Genomic DNA, 21,691 nt, shown 5'->3' with positions numbered 1-21,691 from the left:
GGCCCGGGCGGGCCGCGGGGGCGGGCCGAGGGGCTGGGCGGGCCCCGCGGAGGGGTTTTGGGTCGGTGCTCGCGGAGGGGATGCGGCTTGCCGCGGAGGGCTGGCCGCGCCGGAGGCTCGCGGGAGCCGTTGGAACCGTTGGAGGCGCCGCGCGGCGCCGGGAGAGACCGTTGCGAGGCGCCCCGCGGGGTTGGGGGAGACCGTTGAAACCGTTGGCGGGGCCTCGCCTGAGAGGGACCGGGCGCCCGCTCGCCGCCCGCCTAGGCTTACACTGCGGGCTGTCCTGGCCTCGCAACACGCAGAGAAAGAGCGGTTTCGCTGGGTGAATGACGTAATTTGTGAGGGTGCCGCCATTTCCGTGAGCCTTCCTGAGAGCTGGGCGTGCGGCATGGCGGCTCCCGGGGGCGGGGGGCGCCTCCGGGGCCTCCCCCTCAGGGGACGTGCCTGCTTGTCTCGCATCCTGCAGCCTCAAAGGTTTGGTGCGTTTGCAAGAAGGGAAACCCCAACCAACTGGTCCAGCTCCTATTTTTGTTTGTTTTTCTAGGGGGTTTTTCAAGCCCTGCTTCTTTTCTTTCATATCGACCCACAAATCACGATTTGCTGTTGATATTCAGTAACTTGAACATGGTGATACAGGAATCTTTCAAATCTCTGCTGAGAGCAGAGGATTAAATCGTTTATAGCTTAATTCTGATTTAATATGAGGTGTGAGACATTGGTTTTCTGTTGCTGCTTTAACTGACTGCAGTAGAAAATATAGCTTAATATTCTCCCTTTTAGTGGGGTTTTAACGTGTTTGTGCCACTAGGTACAAAATTTTTTCGGAGGAGAAAAATATCCTAAATCTGATGATGACTTAAAAAAATTGTATTCACAGATCCAGAGGAAAAAAAAAAAGCAGATGTAATTTACATCAGAAGGAAGACCTTATGGCAGAAAAAGGCTTGGTCATTTGAAGCTATCAGTGTTAAGGAGACAGCTGGCCGTAGCGTGAGTAACTTCTTTTTGCAGGAGGGAAATGCAAGGGACACATTACAGTGCAGTAGAAGAATCTCTTGAGTTCTATTAATCTAGTTACTCAAGATTTCTGCCCCCCCTCCCCCAATACAGTAATGTAGTGGTGTATGCTTTTGGAGCTCTATCAAATATCATGCTGCAGTGCTATCTGCTTGAACAGATATTCAGAGAACAACAAATATGAAAATTAATTTAAAAAATGAGCTAGTTCCTTGCTAAAGGGGATTCCTGTAGAGCCTTGATAATGTTTTAAACATTTAAGTAAGTGGTACATAGGATATTTTAGTAATGAATCACTTGTTAGTGGTGCTATTCTGTATTCCTGCTCCTATAAAATGTGAAAGATAGATAAATGGGAAAGATACTTGCAAACATGTTTGCTCTGTTTGAGCTTGTGTTACCGAATTCAGTGTGTCTTATATTAGTGGGGAGACTGGCCTTAAAGTGATCAACTGTAATTCAGCAAGTATAGATCAGACTCATATTATGTCTTTTTTTAGCAGTGTTTTTAAAGATGCTAATTCCTGAGTCATTCAATGGACTTCATTCTTGTGCTTAAGTGATTTACTGAACAGGGCATGACTTAGTATATGATGGATGTACTGTATGTTAAATTAAATGATAGTCTCTACTATAATCAGTTTTTGGTAATCAATCTTTGACGTTATTGTTACTATCATTCAGTAATATGCAGAGCTTCAAAACAGGCCTCTAGTTCTGCGGCAAGTGATGTTAAAATCTGGAGCCCTCATCATGTGCATAAAACATGCTAATGCTCATAGCGAAGTCACTGAAGAACTTTATATGCTAAGAAGGTTAAGGACATGCTTAGTTTTCCACAAGGAAGATGTGGAACAAATGAAGGGAGCAGGTGAGGTAAAACAAAGGGCCTTTTATGGAGCCATGTTTTGGTGCTTATCTAGAGCTGGCTAGACAACTCTGTAGTGACTATTCTCTAGGACTAGCAGTAGAAAAAAGTGCTATCTTAGGGGTGTTGATGTGAAGATATTGATGCTGTACGCATCTCAGGAAAAAGCCTTTTAAGTTTATAAGTCAAATTATTAAAGTACTGAAAATACCAGGTTTTAGAAATATACTGTCATTGATCAATGAGTTAATGTAACTTTTAGCAAATGCTTTTTATTTATTTTTATTAGAGGTAACCAGGAATGATTCTCAGGTTGGGCAGTGCAAAATTTCTTGAGCTCTAAGAGTAAAGAGTGGAAGTATTGTTGAGGAAGCTAACCTATTCTTAACAACAGCAACAAAAGATAATGTTTCCACATCCTTTAATAGGGAAAGTATCTATATGATGAGTTGAAGACTTAATGTATTGTGTTTCCGTTATTCCGACAAGTAACATAACACCATAAAGATGTTAATTCTGCTGGAATTAGTGCAAAGGCTTTTCTGGAGCATTTCAACAGTTTCTTAAATACTATTTTCAGAGTTACTTTGTTTAACTGAGTTTCGGCTTAGAGTTTTATTACTGGTTTATCGATCTATGCAGGGAATGTGTACAGCAAGTTCATTATTTTGCAGATGTATTCGCAGAACTTGCGCATCAACTGCAGAGGGCGATACAGTACTTGCAAATTGCTTGCAGATTACTTCAGTTTTTTGTTACCATATTTCATAGTTGGAGAAAAAGTTGATTTATTGTTCAGTAATTCACTTCTATAAAAATTATATGAAATCAAGCCATCTTTATACGTACTCTGTGACGCAGCTGCTCAAGAAAGGGCAACAGCTTTGTCTTTTCCATCTTCAGCAAAGGAAGAGAAAACTAAGGGCAGCTATGTTTTTGGCCGTAATGTTCCCTTCTACCTTTGCAATTATATAGGTTACTTAAAGCACATTTGAGATGTGGTATGGCTCAGGGTGCTGAGAACCTCAGTGCCTATAGAGTTTGGGCAAGATGTGATCATCTCTTGTTGATACAGAAAAGTAGAAAACAAGTGTTTGCAATGTAGCTTCATTGTCTGATGAACACTGTCATTAGCACATGTTAATTAGCAGAACAGTAACAGAAGTATTTCGTAATGTTTTTTATTTCCAAAGCAGATATGTCAATGTATTGTCTCAGCTGTGGTCAGGTAGTAATGATCTCTTTTGTACTATGTATTCAAACCCATTTTTCCAGTGGCATGTGTTTTTACTGAACTCTTGCCTGTTGCTAATTTTCAGTTGCAGATCTGGAGATGGTATGAAAATGTCACATTTAGAGCTGGACATCTCTTGCATTTTTATGTGGTATCACTGTTGAATTTTGAACATGCTTCTACAGGCAAGGGAATGAGTGCAGCAATCTGAATAGAGTTTCCCATTTCACGGGAGTTGCTGATTGAATGGGAAAACTCAGATTCGGGTCCCACATGCATGTTGTGCTGGAAGAATGTGCTAAGTACCAGACTGAAAGGCAGCACCATCAACCACTGTAGTGAAGCTACTCTTCATATGTAAAAGGCAAGGCAAGTTTAATTAAAATCCAGCCTGAACCCCGTGGATCAGCTTGTTTCTGCAAGCAGCTGCCAGCTGTGCTGCCTGTCAAAGTCATGCAAGAGGAAGGCCTAGCTAGTGGATCCCAATTGGATTTGGTGTGGCATAGATTTCAGACTGTATGCCGTGGTTGAGAGAGAGGTACTTAAAGCGCGTGTTCTGTCTTCATAGTTTTGTTGCTTCTCTTGAAAAGACTTCTAACTACGTAACTGTTTTTCACCTCTATTCTCTGTTCAGAAGCTGGTAACGTTTGTTTCTCATGTAGTTCCAAAAATCTGTATACAAGTTTTGTGCTCAAGTAAATGTACAGCAGGCGGTTTTAATTGCACAATAGTTTTATCTTTTTCTCTTTCTAGCCTGGAGAGAATTGCAACATATTTTAGTATCATTTTAACAGTATGGTTTTCCATCTGATCAAAGTTCTTCTCTATTGTTTTTAATAGTAATTTCCTGTTAAATATCTGAGTAAACATTTGCATATATTTATAAGCAAATATTATTGTGACTCATATGTATATTGTGCGAAGAGGGGAAAAAAATGCTCATACAAGGTCTCCTTAAAGTACAGAATGTGGCATAGTTTTTTGTAAGTCACATGTAGTTGCAAAGGTATCACTGAGTCATTACTGTTGGTGTGCTTGTGTTCCTTCTTCCATACAGATTCTGTACAGGTACTTTTCTCCTCTTTGGGTTATACAGCTATGACCTGAATGATCAGGTACAAACAGTGTTCCTTAGGTGGCCATAGGAAGGTTTGGATTAGTTGGATTAGTGCTGGTGTTCAGAGATGTTTCTACATGGCAGTATTATTAAATGGCTGAAAGACTATCATCTTTCTGCGGGGGGCTAATAGGAAGTGTATATGTTTTTTTGAAGGGAATAGTAATTATCCTTACTGATCTGATGCTGGCTTTTGCTCTTACTGAAGTCACTGGGAGTTTTGCTATTGACTTCAGTGAAAGTAAGATTAGGTTCTTTGTCATTTCATAAGCATTTTTCAACATGAATCCGGTGACAAAGTCATTTTTAGTACTGACTTACAGCAGTGGTTTGCTGTGTTTAAGGCTGAGCATCAGTTTGCAGCCAGAGTTAGGAATTCTTTTTTTTTGCATCCTCAGAGTTCAGGAAAGCAGTGTGAGTTACAGGAAAATGTTCAAGATGCCTGTATTTAAGTACCGCTGTGCTGTGACAACAATTCTGATGTAGACCAGCACATTTTCAAGGGGATAAAAAATTTATTTCACTTGATAACCTGAGTGCTAAAGCTAGACTGCAAACAGTTCTTGTTCAAACTGTGCTATACAATGGTATGGTGAAGACTTGCTATGGAAAACGCAGGACACTGAAGTTGATAATTTTTCAGATACTGGAAGTAAATGTATTTGACAGTGATTTCTATTACTGAAGGTAATGGTATTGCCCTATTTTGGTTGCTGTGTGATTGACTAAAATTTGCAAAGGACACCATGATTAGGACTTCTATGCTTTCACTATGCTTTCACTGTCCTTCACTAGAATTTTTCATTGATGTTGGTATGTCATTTCTTGCCTTTGAATACCACCAAAGAGCTGTGCTGTCCTTACTAAGGAGAAAGTGTAGTTTTTTGGCAAACAAGGTTTTTGCAGTCTTATGTCTTTTAATTATTTGCTAGGTCTTTCCAGTGTCAGCCTAGATACTTCTTCCCTGTGCTCAGAATTGTCCACTTTCTACAAGTCTGTTAGATCACAACAACTGCAGATTTTGTGGCTGTACATGGCGTGATGCTTTCTAGGGTGAAATGAAAAGCGGTATCTCCCAACCAATGTGGTAATCCTTACTAGCACATCACAGCTGTGAAACAGAGCTCAAGCAGACCTGTGCTGCATCTGTGTAGGGCCAGCTCAGCTTCTGTTCTGTGCTTTTTTTGAGAGGCTTATACATACCAGTCAGTTCCTGCTTTGTTTTCCCCCAGCTGTTTGTTGTTGTAGCACTTCTCACTGTAGAGAGAATGAGTTTGATTATTTCTTTTTCTGCTGTAAACCCTCTAATCTGTAGCAGCAATGTAAAACGGGGTATAATGCAACCATTGATTCAACAGTATTTTACATAACTATTCAAAATATGAGGAAATGGAAAACCAGGCCAGGCATCTTTGTCCTTTCAAATGGTTAAGAGAAGGACTGAGTATCTGGGCATACTTTTTGCTGTTTGTCTAAATGCTTAGAAAATAATATTCCAAAATCAAATTCCTTCAGAAGTGTAGATGCCATTGGTCCTCACGGCGGACTCTGGAAATGACTAGGAGAATTGAGGTATTAAAGATAAATGGAAGAGGTTTTATTACATTCACTAGGCCTACTTATAGATGTAATTAAGCTTATACCTAAATTCGTTACAGGAAGAACTTGCAGCGTTAGGTTAAACGTAAATAAGAATTTTTGTTTAAAATTCCATCTTTATGTTGTGGTCCTATCAAAAAAAAAGAGTTGTGCTGAATTTTTCAGCTTTGGATCAAACTCAGTGCTAGCATAGAAGTTTGGAAACATTTTTTCATATCAATTTTCTCAAAAATATAGCTTCTCATGCCATATTTTTCAGTAGTGCCCAAGCAGGGTGTCATATATTATGCTGTTTTGACTGTGTATGTAATGTAATAATGTGACAATGTAATAACTGACTTATTTGACAGCATGTTCAGGAACATATGTTTAACTTTATCTACTGAATTTAAAATGCAATTTGAAATATCACTCAAAGCATAATGAGGAAACAAATATGAAGTTCACTTTCTGATGATTTCCAATGAAGAGAAATCTGGCTTTATCACTCCTATTTCATAAAATATCTTTACATCAGTCATTTTTCTCTGGAAGTGATTTCTGTGTGCAGAGACTTTCATTACAAACTGATTCTTGGTGTCCAGTTTACATTGTTGTGAGTAGCTTTGCTGTCCCTTTTTCCAAGGATGTAGAACTTCCCGTAAACAACATCATTCCAGAAGCAAGCATGTTTACCTGAAAAACAATTTTTACTACTTTTTTATTTTTTTGTTTTTATTTTCATGGATAGTGTTTCTGTTTTCACTTTAGTTAGTTTTCACGTTCTTTTTTTCTGTTTATGACAAATATAACGAAAAACAAGGCAAAAATTTGCATCAGCAATTAAAATACTATATTTAGGTGAAGAAATCGGGAATACGTAAGAAGTGTTTGAGACTTATTTCCCAGTGTTGTTATTTGTTAGTAACTTTGCGGATATCACTAGGTTTCTGGTACAACTATTTCCCTCCTATTTTACATATAAATGAATTTTCCATAGAAAATATACCTGAGTTCAGGTAGTAGAATAGATTCCGTTAAAGTTGGTGTTTTTCTTGCAAAATATCTGTATAACCATTGCAAACAGTGTCTTACTCATCTCTCTTTGAAATTTGCTTCACTTTTTTTGTTTTTTTGTTTTACTAATATTGATGAAAACTACTTCTTCAGCTGTCAGTGTTGGTTTTTTTGTATTCCTTGGTCAATATATGACAAAATATTGTGCCTTATTGAGAAACTTGACAGGCATTTTAAGATGCCCTTAGGTATCTAGAAGTTAGGGGCTACATAATATTGCTTTCAGATGCCTAGAGTGAAACTGAGAATGGTTTTTGTGTAGAGTTAAAATACGTAGAAACAATAAAATGTTTGAGAGTTGAATTGAAGACAGGACAGTTCATGCTTTGAACAAGGCAATCTCCTTGACAAATCACGGTAGTCAGTATTTTATCTAGAGATTTACCAGTAATTTAGTTAGAATTTTATTAAATACTGCTTAGTGTTGCTGAGAGGTGCTGGTTTAGCTGCTGCTTTGAAACGAGCAACAAAAACTTCAGTGAATAGGTTTAGGTGATGTTACTGGTGTTCAAAGGAATATCGTGGGTGTGGAATTCCAAGCTAATTAACAGATTTAATTATGCATCATTTGAACTTTGGGTTTGCTCCCATAAGTCTTAAGACGCATCTTGTTAACACTCTTCTTTTTATGGAGATTGTAACTATGATCGGTTTGTATGACTGCTGTGTCTGTGAATGCAGTAACTGCTAGAAAAAGTAATATTTCCTGAGCTTCAGCCCTTACAGTAAATTTCACTCAAAACTTCTGCAAACCCATAATCCAGAGATTGAGTTTGATATGATTTATTGACCTTGTGTTGACTTCTGTACAATGACTTCTGTGCGATCATGAATTCAACACTTTTTGCGGTGTATTCTTAGTCTGCCTTTAACTCTGGCTATTTAGTCAATAAGTTTATCAGAGCATTAACCTTGAATAACTAAAGCCAATAATGAACCTGCTGGATTGTTGCAAGATACTTGTTCAGGTCCAGTTTTAAGCAGTTTTACCTGCCTCTCTTCACTTGCTTAATAGTAAATTACAACAGAAACAAAGAAAAATAATTTATAAGTAAGGATTTCCATTCTTTTCATTCTCAGTCTCTTAATCTTAAAGTACTTGCAGGGTTTCAGTCCATGTTATGAAACACAAAAACAAAATATATTAGGCAATATATTTTGCCTGATATATTTAGCAATGTTAAAGCTTGCAAGTACCCAAGAGAGGTAGAAGTTTGAATTCTTTCTGAGAAAGAGTGTAGGTTCTAAATTTCTTGATCTCTTGCAGAAGTTGCATTTCTTTCCTAAGCTTTACCTGTTCCCTTTTTTAGATTTCAAGGGGTGTAGGATGCCTGTAAGCATAGGTATGTCTTGTATATGCAGCTGATGGCACATGTTTAAAGGAAATGAATAGTCTATACCTTCATTTACTTACCATCCCTTCTTTAATTCTTTCTCTTGAATGTTGCCCCAAACCTGCAACAAGGGAACTAAGGCCACAGGTTAGCTTTTGCCCTGGTTTGAGACATAAAATCAAGTTCAAGATTTTTAACACTTTTGGATCCAGTGTTAACAGATCAATTGCTCTGATAGCTTGCCAGTTTTCATTCTATTTTAATTATGCAGAAGTTACTGCCATACCTATGCCATAAAGAAAAACACATTTTTAGCAAGGAACATTTCTAAACTTGTCAGTATTTGAAGGTCTTGTGTTTAGCTGAACTTCTTTTTATTACTGTAAAGGCAATTTTTTATTTTTGATAGAGATTGTGAGAGGAAGAGGAATATCCATCCATATGCTGGTGGTTTCTAAAAGGATACAACTTAATTGTAAGGCTGTTCTCTGCTATTTTTAACCAAAACTGTTGTATTGCAATCTGAATCTGCAAGCTTTTGCTAGCTGAGAATCTCTTGCGATGTGTCTATCTCCTCTGATATGTCTAGGTGCTGTCTTACTATTTTTTTTCCCTTCCGACTTTCTCTACATGTTCTAATTTCAAAGTGCAGTAAGGTGAGTATTTTGAGATGAGTAAAATTGATTTAGGAATTGTTAACAGGCTCATAGACCATTAGCTTGTTCTGTTAATGAACAAGTTAGTTAAGCCTAAGAAAAGGCAAATGGATTTGGCTGATAATATGACAGAAGAAAGGAAATTGCAGGCCTAAAATGCAGTGGTTAAAGGTAAGATTCATTCCACTTTTAGAAGTGCCACTCTTAAGTGTTTGGGGTTGCATTAGGAATAACTTTGTTCCAAAGGCGTATTTCCTGAATCAGAGCTCTCTGGTTAAGCAGAGATTCAAGAGAGAAAGTTGAGATTTCTCCGGGTAGGCTTCTGAGGTCCTGCTCAGAAAGATGTACGGTTGTTTAACAGATGATAACACAGTGAGTTTAACAAATAGAAAGAAAAGGCTTAGTCTGACTGTCATTTCAGATTTATACTTTTTCAGTTTGAGCTGGCCAGATTCCTTCTGACTCTGAGAAGCAGAAGAAAGGCAATGTATATAGGAGACAAGTTGTAGAAACCATGTCTCTAGGTGCTTTGAGGAGTGTGAATTTCTTCTAGTAATGTATTTGTTTCTGTAACGGAGCAGTCAAGTGAAGTGGTTCAAAACCAGTCTTTACTTGATGGGGAAAACATAATTTACCTGTTGTAATTAATAAAAGGGTCCATCTGTTCTGTATTATTCAGGCACTGAAGTAAATGAATAGATACACAGCAGTGAAAAATGAAAGGGAAACATTAGTATTCTTACAGGTATTTCATGCTCTTCAGCTAAAGTACATGAACTTTGCAGTTCAAACAATAACTCAGCCTCTCTTTAAACACCACGACTGCTTATTTTCCATTATTTTCTATATCCTAATATAAACATCAGTTAACAACCTCCCTCCTGCTTCATTTAATTATGCTTAGCAAGTAATCAGCCTGAATTAACAGCAGGAGATTTCGTGCCATTCATGCATTTTTAGCAAATCTGTTCATGTAATTCTGAATATAGCTGGTGATGAAGGGAATGTACTCTATGTGATTCACCAGTTTCCTGGGAGAGGTCTCTGGGCACACATCATCTTAATGGAGAATTATCATCTTAGGCCTCTGAGACTTGTGATGATGTTAAATACTAAGTTCATTAGTTTCTATTTATCAAATAATTGTGCTGATGGAGCTTTTTCATTCTCATATATAAGGAAGGTCTTTTAAATACTTCTGTGAAAGGTTTTTCTGCTAACTCCTTTGGGGTGTAGAGTGAAAATTTAACAAATGTGTAGTGAGTAAATCATGTGGACCCCCCCCCCCCCCCCCAAATTGAAACACCACAGATTTGCCTGTCTGAAATAGGCCATTTTCCCTTATCTACTCAAGAACAAATATAACAGACAATGGGTGTATAAGAATTTTTGGCTTGTTATGGACTGTGTAGCAGCCTTTATTTTAATTTTATCTAGAATTGTAATTAAAACTGATTTTTTTTTTTTTTGTGAATTAGAATGCTTGCCTCTACTGTGTGCGTGACTTCATGGTGTTTGTTCATTATCTTTCTGTTTATCTATCATGAGACACTGCCTGTTTGCCTTATGTGAAGGAGTTCTGTCTAGGGCAGCAAATCTTGTGTTATTTATACGGAAGACTTGAATCTTCCACAAATGGTGGGGCTCTTTAGAAGGTTAATGAGTCCTGCATTTTAAAATGTGCAGTGATTCTATTATGGATGAATGAATGTAATTTGAAAACAAATTTAAAACTAAACAAGTGTAAGCTGTGTACTTTATCCATTTATAAACAGTGTACAGCAGTAGGAGCAGTTGCTCATGAGCTGATTGGATGTGTCATAAACAGTGATGCTATGAAAGCCTCATCAGCAGACAGTTGTTCAATCAACCTCCTGGAAAGAGTAGATAAGATTCTCTCACCAATTAAGCACATAACTTGGCACTTGCTCATCTATGACATGTAATCTATATGGTATTTAATGAGAGACAGGTGAGAAAGAGGAGAGAAAGATCCCTTGGGGGAGGGGTACGCTTGTCATTTAAGAATTCACTGTGTGTTTTTTTTTTTTTTTTTTTCTCCCAGGAAGCTGAATTGTGGGATAAGGCAGTAATGTTTCTGCAAAGATGTAATTAGAACTTCACGTAGTGAGCAGTTAGGACCCCTGTAGCTCTCTGGTAAGCTGTGAGAAGAAGCAGTACTTCTCAAATGCCTCTATGTGCAAAATCAAGGAGCTCTTTCCCCTCTGTCACTAGGTGATTGCAGCTTGCAATTGCAGGTATATTGATTTTATATTTGGATGCTAGTTTGCAAGCAAATGGGATCACTAGCCCATGTCTTACAGATGGCAGGAGTTCTTGCTTGCAGCAGCTGCTCTTGTGACTGGTATCTGTGTCAGTGTGTGGAGGCTTTTTGCAACACTTGTGTAATCTTGGCACAAGCAGTTTTAATGTGGTCTAGAAAGAACATAAATATTCTAATAAACTATTTGTTTTTAAAAAGATTTTATATTTGAATATATTTTTTTCAGTCACTTACCTGAATATTTCAAATGAACTAACTTTAGTTTTGGGAGTGGAACGATATCACAAAAGTAGCAAGGGATTCATAGGTTAGACGGTCAGCATGTTTCAGTTGTCTTCAAATCTAGCTGCTGAGCTGCTGTAGCCTTACATGAAGACTAGATCGCTACCCATCTTTGTTGATGTGCTAAACTTCTGAAGTTAGTGTTGAGTGTTTTTTTTTTTTTTTCAAAAAAAGCATGATAACTCTGAACTGATCAAAGATTACAAAAGTTAGTATAGCATTGAATGCTGTTGTACTGGCTCCAATGGTTACAATTCTAGCAAGGGCTCAAGTCAGGAAGAAGTAATATGACTTGCATGGTTTGGAGAAAAAAAACCACCCTCATACTGGACTTTCAAAGCAAAGGAACTGACTCTTGGTTGTCATATTCTGGTTCTTCAGTTGTTCTGTTGAGGATGTAATGTCAATACCCCAGCAGTGTCCTGAATGAAGCGTTTCCCTGACTCTATTTTTATAAGTGGAAAAAATCAAATCTTTGCTTTCTAGCTGTAAAAGACCCTTTTTTCCCTTTTAAAACTCAAAGTATGGAATCTTTAAATCATTTAACCTTCAGAAAACTCATTGACTATCTCAGCTTCCAGGAATATCCCTGCTTTTCCTCGTGTTAATGTTATTTCAAATTTATTCTGGATTCATCACCTTAAGGTGATGATAGTGGCTGTGATGGAATGAGACATCAACTTATTGATTAAATTTGTGATGGTAAAAACAGTAACCCCCTATTGAGGGAGTTCTATAAAACAGTGGTCTTCCCTAATAACCCTCACTATAAGGCCAGTCAGAAGCAAAAGGAAAATGGGCAATGGTACTAGAAAGTGAACATAGGAACAGAGCCAGCTTCCCCCTCTTGTGGGGTGTCTAGATTCTGCATCCAGATATTTTACCATCTGTTAATGAAGATTCTTTCCCTCAATGTGTAAATGATGATAGCTCTTCTGTAATGTGTTAGTTTGCTGCACTTCTCTGAGCAGAAGAGGAAAGAAATAAAGCCAATTGCTAACAGCATTGTTTCACTTCTAATATTGTTTCTGGTCTATACTTAAATTTTTTCCTGTTTCCTAAATACATTCTCCACCTCTGTGTGTCTTTTAAGGAGCGTGATTTCACTGAGAGAGCTAGTGGAAAATTTAACGGTTTTTCAATTACTTGTCTAACTTTTACTGACATGTTGCCATTTTCTTTTCATTTTTTTCTTGCTTCATCATTGCATTGATACGAACTTTTTCATGCTTTAATACTAAGTAATAATGCTGGAATTTGTTACATAAATCATTTCCCACTAGTTTGTTTCACTTCTCTACTATACAGAAAAATTCATGAGAAACTATCTGGAAAAATTAAGGGAAATCATACCTATTGAAGTAAACAGTTCAGAGTATGTACTCAAAATCAATGATCGGGTACTAGTGTCAGGCAATAGTGGAAGATCTTGCAGGAGATATGTCTAGACACTGCCTGTTTTCTGAATCTTTGTGTGTGTTTAATCAATAACGATTTCATCAGCAATTTATGGAGTCTTTATAGTACAGTTCGGTGCCCCACAGTTGTCATAGTCAAAATGTCATCGATTTCCCTTTCATGACAGTTATCCAAGAGATGATAAAACTGAATCGTCAAGTTCCAGCATTGGCAACTATTTTGGATCAGTGGAGCTATTTTGATAAGCAGTTGAACAATCAACCTGCACAGTTATACTAATGCAAAGCTGCTTGGATATATTGAAACCCAGATTCGGCAATGCTATTTAAGGAGATAAAAGTATATGCAGGTTTTATAAACAACTGTGTGGATATTGATTAAAAGTTCGACGATACTCCGAGGACTCAAATCTTTGCTAATACCGGCATAGGAATACAATGAGCATCTGGAAGGGGTGACTGGACTCTGTCCAGCTAGACCCTGCTAATTACTTTTGGTTATCTTTTTTAATACTTGTGTGAATTTGGTTAAATAAAAAGGCTTTACGTGATTCACAGATACTCCTTCAGGCTGGTGGGCCAAGTAATAGCACAATTTTACTAGAAAAAACTAATACTGACAGTGATTTCATGTCTGTAGAAAAGCTTCTCTAAATATTAGGCAAGAACTGCACTAATTTCCTCTAGCAGTGCACTTCGGCCTGTTGCCTGCAGCTTGCTAGTTTCCTCAGTATCAAGTGAGAAATAGTTTCCTGCTACAAGCCATGAATCACTGTGGCTCTTGGATTATTATGTAAAAGGCTGGTCATTTTATTATTTTGGTTATAGTCTTTCAGCAGAACAAACCCAAACTTGATAAAAAGCATTTGGCACAGGAAATAGGCAGATTCTTGGCTGTTAAGTTTTCAAGGCATGTGGGATGTCAGTGATATGTATGTAGTAGCCTTCTGCATTCAAAACTCCTGAAAGGAGTGGATAGCATACTTGGGAATATGGAGTTTTATCCAACTGATCTTGCTAAAGTCAAAGCTTCTGTGCGTCAGATCCAAGGTTTCCAGGTGCTCATAGCTAATGGCAAATCAATTGTGTGTATGAAATCGTTCTTCAAAGTAGACGTTAAGCTGCGCGTGTATTGTAGGTGGTAATTAATCAAACTGAGATGATTTTAAATAAATGATCCTGTGCAATTTACATTATGAACAGCTTTTTTTGTACTGATATACTTGGGTCTGACATAGGTGTTATGAGTAATTCAACTTAGAGCATTCACTTTTATTTTTAATCCTGACTACAAAATGGAAGCAGTTATTTTTTTATTTTTTTTTTTAATGAGGATTTTGAAATTTCTGGTCTGTTCTGTTCCCCAGGTTTACTTCAGTTAGCAAGCCTCACTTGTAGAGGACCTGCTTCTTATCTTTTATAATAAGATAAAAGTCCTTATCTTTTCCACCCTTCCTGAATTAGTTCCCCCTTGGGGGGAGAAAAAGTAGAGTTTAAAAAAATCCCTTCCTTTGTATGTCTTCTGTCTCTATTAGTCCTGGAAACCACGTATTCATCCCTCATTCTAAGAAAAGGAATGATGCTATTGCCTTTTAGATGGCACCATATGCTTTCTGAATGCAATGAGTAGGAAACTGTGGAGTGTGATTGAGCTGAATTAGCACATTTTTTCCCAGTCCTGAAAAGGCAGTACTGCCAGTAAAACCTAATTATATTACAGAAAAAAGAATTGGACTTGTGTACAACTCCAAATAAAGTGGTGAGTCTACTGTATCAGTAGATTTTATATCCTTTACATGCAGCAATTCATGTTTAGTGGTGTTCTTGAGCAAAGAGATGACTGTTTCAGTTTGTAGGAAAGTTTCAGTTTGTAGGAAGTTACCCTTTTTGGCCAAAAGAATGAACTGGTAGCTCTTTCCAACAGCATCACCGTTTGCTGTTTTATTAGAGATAAGTAAATGCTGCAAAATCTGGATGGGTTCGAAATGTCAGAGAAACTTAAATTTAGGGTTTCATTTCAGTCCTGTAGCAGAAGATGCATGCTACCTATAAAATGCAAATTATGTTCCAATTGCTTTCAAAATTATGGCTTATTTTAATGAATCTAAAATTGTGTCATCAGAATGCTCTTTGCTTTTGAAATATATAGTTGAGTTTAATGCAATAACTTTCTGTGCTGAGTGACTTGGTTTTGCCCTTTAGAAAAGGAGATGAAATTTCTGTTTCCTTCCTAACTTCTTTCCTTCCTGTTTTTCTTTTTCTCTGCCTAAGATTTCTTTATAGGTGTTAATGCTTTCTTTTGGTTGCCCAACCCTGCTTCTGAAGCTAATCCTTTGTCATAGTGCTGGCAGTCAAGTCTTGCTGTGTTCCTCGCACTGAATTTCTTGTTCTCAGCATCTGCTAAATTTAATCACCCCCCCCGAGTAGAGATGGAAATTGAGCTTCCCTGCAGCATGCTTCAACTCAGTAAGTAATGGAGGAATAGGAAAGAGAAAATGAGTGACTGCAAATCCCGCTGCACGTAATCTCTTAATCCAATATTAAGGATCCAGAGGTTTATCTGTACAAATACTGAGTCCTTTCCAAGTACATAAAAGAAACAGTTCAGCATTAAATGAGAGATAAGCACTGCCCTTTTTGGGAACAGTATTTGGAGAAAAAAACCCAACCTTTCCTTCTATAAAAATCTGAGGTGTAGGTGGTCATTTGGGAGTTCCACTTCAGGGAAACAGCCAGTATTTATTTCATCGTGAAACAAAAATTTATTTGATGAATCAATCTTAATCTCTGTTTCTTTGGCACACAGCTGTTCTTTGGTTAGATAACGTCCGTTCTGTAACGTTTACAGTTGGTTTGTTTGAGTTTTGGGTTAGAATGATCTGATTATTTAAACTTCCTTTGCAGAAGTCTGTTCTAGTCTTTCAGCATAAGAGCCCTGATTCTGTACAGGAGCTGAGGCTAGGAGAAAAGGGGCAAGGAAAGAAATTTTGTTGAGGTTGAAGGGTCAGTATGTGAGGCACGTTTTTCACATTGTCATCCTAAAACAAACTTGTTTGCCCTCCTGATTTTGGAAGAGATCCTGAGAAAACTAGTGAGTTGAGGTAAGGTTAAAACTGTGAGAAGAGTAGAGCCCCTAAATGAATTCATAAAGCCAACCAAGTAATTGTAAAGTGTTCGTTCTTTATTTAGGTCAAAGTGCCTTTCACCAAGACTTACAAAACTGGACATTGAATCCTGGCTGTGCTGGTGCCAGTGATAAAACTCATCTTGCCTTGACTGGGAATAGAAGCTTGCCATCTGTACTGAAGGAACAGAGAGGTTGACCTAAAGTTCTTATTCTTTTCTTGAGTTGTGCCAAGTATAGGTTGATGCGGTCCAGCATGTATATAAATTTTGGGGTAGGAGAGGGGAGGCAGTGGAAGGGAACTGAAGTAATTTCAGAACTCAGTATTACTCATATGCCTGGGGAACAGAGCTGGGAGTAGCTTTGTCAGCCACGTGATGATCCTGTAGAATTAAAATCCAGTTCTGCCCTCAGCTATCCTGACGTTAATCTAGAATAATTCTACTGAATATAGCTGAGCCGCTGGAGTGACATCAGTATGAAACTGGTGTCTTAAAAAAAGAAGACTGTTTATATTTGATGCCAAAGAAAGAGTAAGATATCTATGTACTCCATATCATAGAGAGCAGTTCTTCATCTTGCGAGTGCTGGAATGCAGGATGTGTTTCCATTGCAAAGTTAATCTGCATGTGTTGCTAGGGGTGTACCCTGAATTTCCATTTGTTTCAGATACTGAAGAGAGTTTGTCTAAGGTTTTCCCTGGTTTATTCTTGGGGAATTTGAAGGACAGTGCAGAGGTGTCTCTGAACAATGGGCTTTTGTTTTGTTTCATTTCATTAGTGAATGAGAATTCCTGTCACAGTTGCAGTTAATGCAAGGCAAAGTTAAATCTGTATTCTAACCTTGAAGCTCCTATGAATTGAGTAGGATTAAAATACTTCCCCGGAGTTTTTCTGTATTTTGCATGCATGTTTGAGGTGTAGGATAAAGTGTAAGTGTCCTTGGAGCCTGCGTATTTGAAGAGCCTTACCTTTTATTTTGCTTGTAAAATGTCAGGCCTATCTTTGGCTATGAATTTGTGCAATGAGTTTAACGTGACTCTGTTATACTCAACTCTGGCATAGCAAGCAACAGATGGAGTCTTAAATTAGTGTAGAATACAAGACAACTGGCAACCAGTCTAGGAGAAGAATGTACCCTCTTACCGTTTTTTTTAAATCTGATTTTATACGCATTGTTGTTTTTTTCCACACTTTCCCCAGTCTGGTTTTCTGTCTCTCGTGAATAATGTTGGCAAATGATTGGGAAGATGAGAACTGCTGCGTGTGGTTAACAGCTTGTTAACATGCAGGGTTTAAAACTGGCACATCTAGCCAGTATTTCCATAGAAATCAACTCTGTTCTTTCTAGAGTTACACCCCAGCTTTGACATCTCTGAAAAATGCAGGTTGAATAAGAAGAAAGATCATGTGTGCTTATATAGTCTCTGGAGGAATGGTCTGAGCTCATGAAATTTGCTTTTAGTATGGCAGGGTCTCAAAAAGTGATGAGGGAGGAGGAAGGTAAAACCAAACAAATGACCCTTCTCCTACACCATTCCCCAGCATTCTAAACCCCCAAATATTATAGTTAATCTGCTAAGGTGCTTTGACCTGGGCATTGTAATAAAACAGCCCTCATAACTTTCAGCAAATTCAGAATTACCTGTTAGAATTCAAGTAGTCTCTGGACTGCATAATTAGTGTCACAGATTCTGAGATGTGGGAAAATCATCTATAGGTATAATAACTTTCAGTTGTTTTGAAAAAAGTTTATGTAAAATGTACACTGTATACAAGTAGTTGAGTCTAATGATGCTTTACTGTTTTGGTGCTATATCTTTAGCTAGTTCAATGACTTATACTAAAGTAAGGTGACCCCTTTAATGGGAAATTATAATGTGTTCAAACTTAATAGCTAACAAATAGAGGTTCATTCCCAAAACTCCAGTGGTGCAAATTAAAATGGTAAATACTCATTATACTTGTTTTACATTATACTTACTATAAAGAAATAAGTGCAATATTTCTGTAATTACCACAGTCCTCTCTTTTGACAGTATTCTGAATATATTCAGGAGAAATCTTAAGACAGGAAGATGTTCTTGTGTTGTAACTCAGATACTTTCCCCAGTGAAAGCAGAGACGAGTATGTTCTAGGAAGCTGATAGTTGTGGGTTTGAAGCGCCTTTAGGTGAAAAGGGACATTGAACTCAACTGCTCCTTCTATAACAAGCTCTTAAATAAAAAGATACCCCGTTTTAACATAAAGACATTTTTATTTTGCAGGAAACCCAGTTCAGTCAGTGTATTTCAAAAGGATTTTGAGAGTATCTGCTCTGAGAGTCTTCATGGAGGACTTTACTGGAAAACGTCCAGTTATTGGAACCTGATTAAAGCTTATTATAAGGTACATTGTGAGCTTTTTGCTCAGTTCTCTGCATGTACAGAGCAATAACACATGGTGGTGGGGGAACCTGAAAATAACACTGGAAAGTTGGCACTAGCAGGGTTAGGTGTCTGCTGTGATTTCTCCTCCCCCCAGTAATTTAAATTATATCTAACGTGACTCTTTAGCTCTGTGTTCGTCTCTTAAATCTGCTCTTTTGGTATAATGGATCATGACATCCCTCATCAATAGATTTATTAGAATGCTGGTAGGCCTTAGATGGAATTCTCCTAAGATTAGCTAATGCAAACTTTCAGGTTCCTCATTCTTTTACCTGCTGTGTCGATTTGGAGGTTTTGGATAATTTAAATCTTTTTTTTTTTAATTGTTACCTTGAAATCTTACTTTATATGTCAGTTCTGTTTCCTTCTTAGTTTAGGGAAACTGTCATAGCAATAAATTTTTCCACTGCTCAAATTTACCCCAGGCTATGTGAACAGGCTTCTAGTGGTGGTAGGTCATGGTGACTCTGTAGTTAAACAGATTATTTTGTTCATAAACTTCCCTCTCTTCCTTCTGGCTGCTCTCTGTATTTGAAAGAGATGCACTTCTAGTGTTCCTTATGGGGCAGTGCAGAATCATCTAACTTGATTCCTAATAGTGCAGAAGAGTACTGAAGAGTTCTCACTAGTAGCTGTTGTAAAAAGCTTATTTTGAAGGCACAGGAGTGCTTAGTGCTTTTGAATACCAGGCAAGAAGACTAAGCACATAATGTGTCTGGACTTAGAAACTCTGTCTTGGGAGTGACAGGTGGATTATTTGTCTTTTAAGGCTTTACATCTCTAAGGTCTGTATAGTTTATGCATAGTTTTGGCTGGGGATCGAGATGTATGAAGGATCGAGTTAAGGTCTGTGGCATTTTGTGCCTTGAGATGCAGTCTCACTCGGCGCATACTTTGAGCTGTGCAAAACCATGTGCTTCAGCAGGCGTGGCCCTGAGCTTGAACCAGTAACCCTTGCTCAGGAGTCGGCTGCTTTTGGCTAAAAGCTGCACCAGTGCAGCTACATATATTACAATTGGCCGAATGTAATCGGAGCTGCCTTGAAAGCAGATAGAATATGCTTCTGTCAGCCTATGAGAAATCAGTTAAGACATTCCCTTAATCACTTAAACTTAACCATAACGATAATGCCACTGAAGTAGCATACTGCTGTGAAGGAATAGTGTATTGCTATGAAGATAGTATTTGAGCATTTCATTAGTGGTCATAAATAGCACTGGACCTAACTTTCTCCAGTGACTTGACTGTCTTTTGTTTGACTCGTAGGTTTTACTCTCTCTTTCCTTCCCCTTTGTAAATAAATTGGCCTCTTTGCAGAAAATGGATACTCATCAAAAGGACAGATGAAGTAGAAATGTGATTATTTGTACAGGCAGACTAAGAACCAGGTATTGAAGTCCCTTAATCCTATGTTATCAGGAATCCTGCTCAGTATTTGATCATTGTTTTTATGCTGAGAGGGATATGCTCCAGGGAAAAAAGATGCACTCATTATCGGTTACGTATTCACCTTTTTCTGTAGGGTGGGAAAGGGGCCCCCTTACTGCTCTTAAAACGTATGCAATGTGTATGCATTTTATCTAGCTGAGAATAACCTCTTAGCTGGAGGGCTGGAGAAATAAAGAAAACTAGCCACAGAGCATTGCAAGCAGGGTTGGGTGGGGAGAGAAAATTTTCAACTGTTTCCCAGTCACTGGCAAATTGGAATTTATTCTTGGCTGGACCTTAGGCAGGTCTGTAAAATCTTGGTTAGAAACATGCCTATCATCCAATTTCGTTTGGGTTTAGACTTAAAAAAAAAAAAAAAAAAAAAGCTATGAAAGGCATGCTTTGTTTTCTAGGATATTTCCTGGAGAGACCTAGTGATTGTTGTTAGTTTGCAGGTACAGAATAAAATGGGATGTTAGTGAAGGAAGATTCAAGATGAGCTTTCTCAGAGTAGTACAACAATGCCAAATAATGCTAATGTACTTTGATCTGCTGTCTATTTTCAAGTTGTCTGTGTTTGCCAAATCACCTTGTTTAAAGCTGTCAGGATGTTGAATCAAATCTGTAGATTTAAATATGCAATTTATTAGAAGAACACATGTAAACCTAACATCTTTTTTCTCCATGGAGTAGATTCTCTCCTTTCCAGGAAACCAACTTTGTAGTTTATTAGTACTTTTTGCTATTCCTATTCATACATACAACTAAGTAAAAACGTTTATTTAATTGCTTGCTACTTTCCTGTAGCTGTGTGGTTTTGGACTCTATACAAGTTAAAAAAAAAAAAATGTTATTAAGTTGTGTTAGTGGTGTCGGGTTACTTGGAAATGTGGAAGTGTTGCAAGATAGAGTTAGTTTTTTGTGTTTAGATACTAGCTGCTTTCTCATCTCTGTTGTTACTGAATTGATGTCCAGTGATGGTCCTAAGTATAGGGCTCTCAATTTATTGACAACTCCAAGTGGAGCTTATAGCTATGACGAGTTTTTAAAATAATGATAGGTTGGCTGAAAAACATAAGAGGGCCTGTGAGGAAGGGTCTCAAGAAGAACCTTGGACTAAGTTTGTGACAACAGAGCTATGAGCACCTCTTGCCAAAATCCAGGTTGGGTGACAGCATTTTGCTATTGTCCCTCCCCCTGGTTCTTATAGGTATTCTTATACACCACTGAAAGCAAAGAATAGGGGGCAGCAGCAGCTCTGTTAGACTGGCTCAGGTGATTAGGACTTCTCCACCCATGGAGCCTGCCTGACTTTCTGCCAGCACTGCAGTGCTTGATTACCAGGGATTTATGAAAACTATTTCACTGCAGTTTCTTAGCTTTAGAAAGTGGTATCTCTGTGGAATCTGTATGGAGCTATTTTGAAACCTTTCTAAACTTCAGTCTGGACTCATGAAAAGTTAGTAATCTTTTACTGCATGTTGTCTCCTGTGGAGTACCCTGGAGTATGTGTAGGGATAAGGCAGAGCCCTGTTTTCCACAGCCACATAGAGCTGTAACATGTCAGGTATCGTTTAGAGCAGGCAGGTACATAGCATGCTTTGAAAAAACAATACACTGGTTTATCTTTCTCTGCTCCTCTCAACGTGTATTAAATCTGTCAGGTAAGCACTGTCAACTTCAGATTGTATTATACTTGAACAGAAAGTAAAGAATATGCAAAAATTTTGCTTCTGACTTTCAAAGCTGATTGTGCTTTGTGGTGGATATGAAAATTGCATAATTTTATTATCAGACTTATCAGGCTTTGAAGTAAAAGCAGAATTGATTTCTCAACATGATGCT

General features: G+C 37.9%; 1 long non-coding RNA gene across 1 annotated transcript in view; it reads left to right on the top strand.

Moving 5' to 3' along the window:
• Window positions 1–53: 53 nt before the first annotated feature.
• LOC104153453 (uncharacterized) overlaps window positions 54–21,691 on the top strand; it is a 229,424-nt gene continuing 207,786 nt past the window's right edge. The window contains exons 1-2 of the long non-coding RNA XR_011140901.1: window positions 54–479; window positions 878–990. This is a non-coding gene — a long non-coding RNA (uncharacterized lncRNA). The remainder of the gene's footprint in view (window positions 480–877; window positions 991–21,691) is intronic.

The sequence above is a fragment of the Struthio camelus genome, chromosome 4 (genome assembly GCF_040807025.1).
Source record: "Struthio camelus isolate bStrCam1 chromosome 4, bStrCam1.hap1, whole genome shotgun sequence".
NCBI lineage: Eukaryota > Metazoa > Chordata > Aves > Struthioniformes > Struthionidae > Struthio > Struthio camelus.
This window is presented reverse-complemented; position numbering and strand designations above follow the sequence as displayed.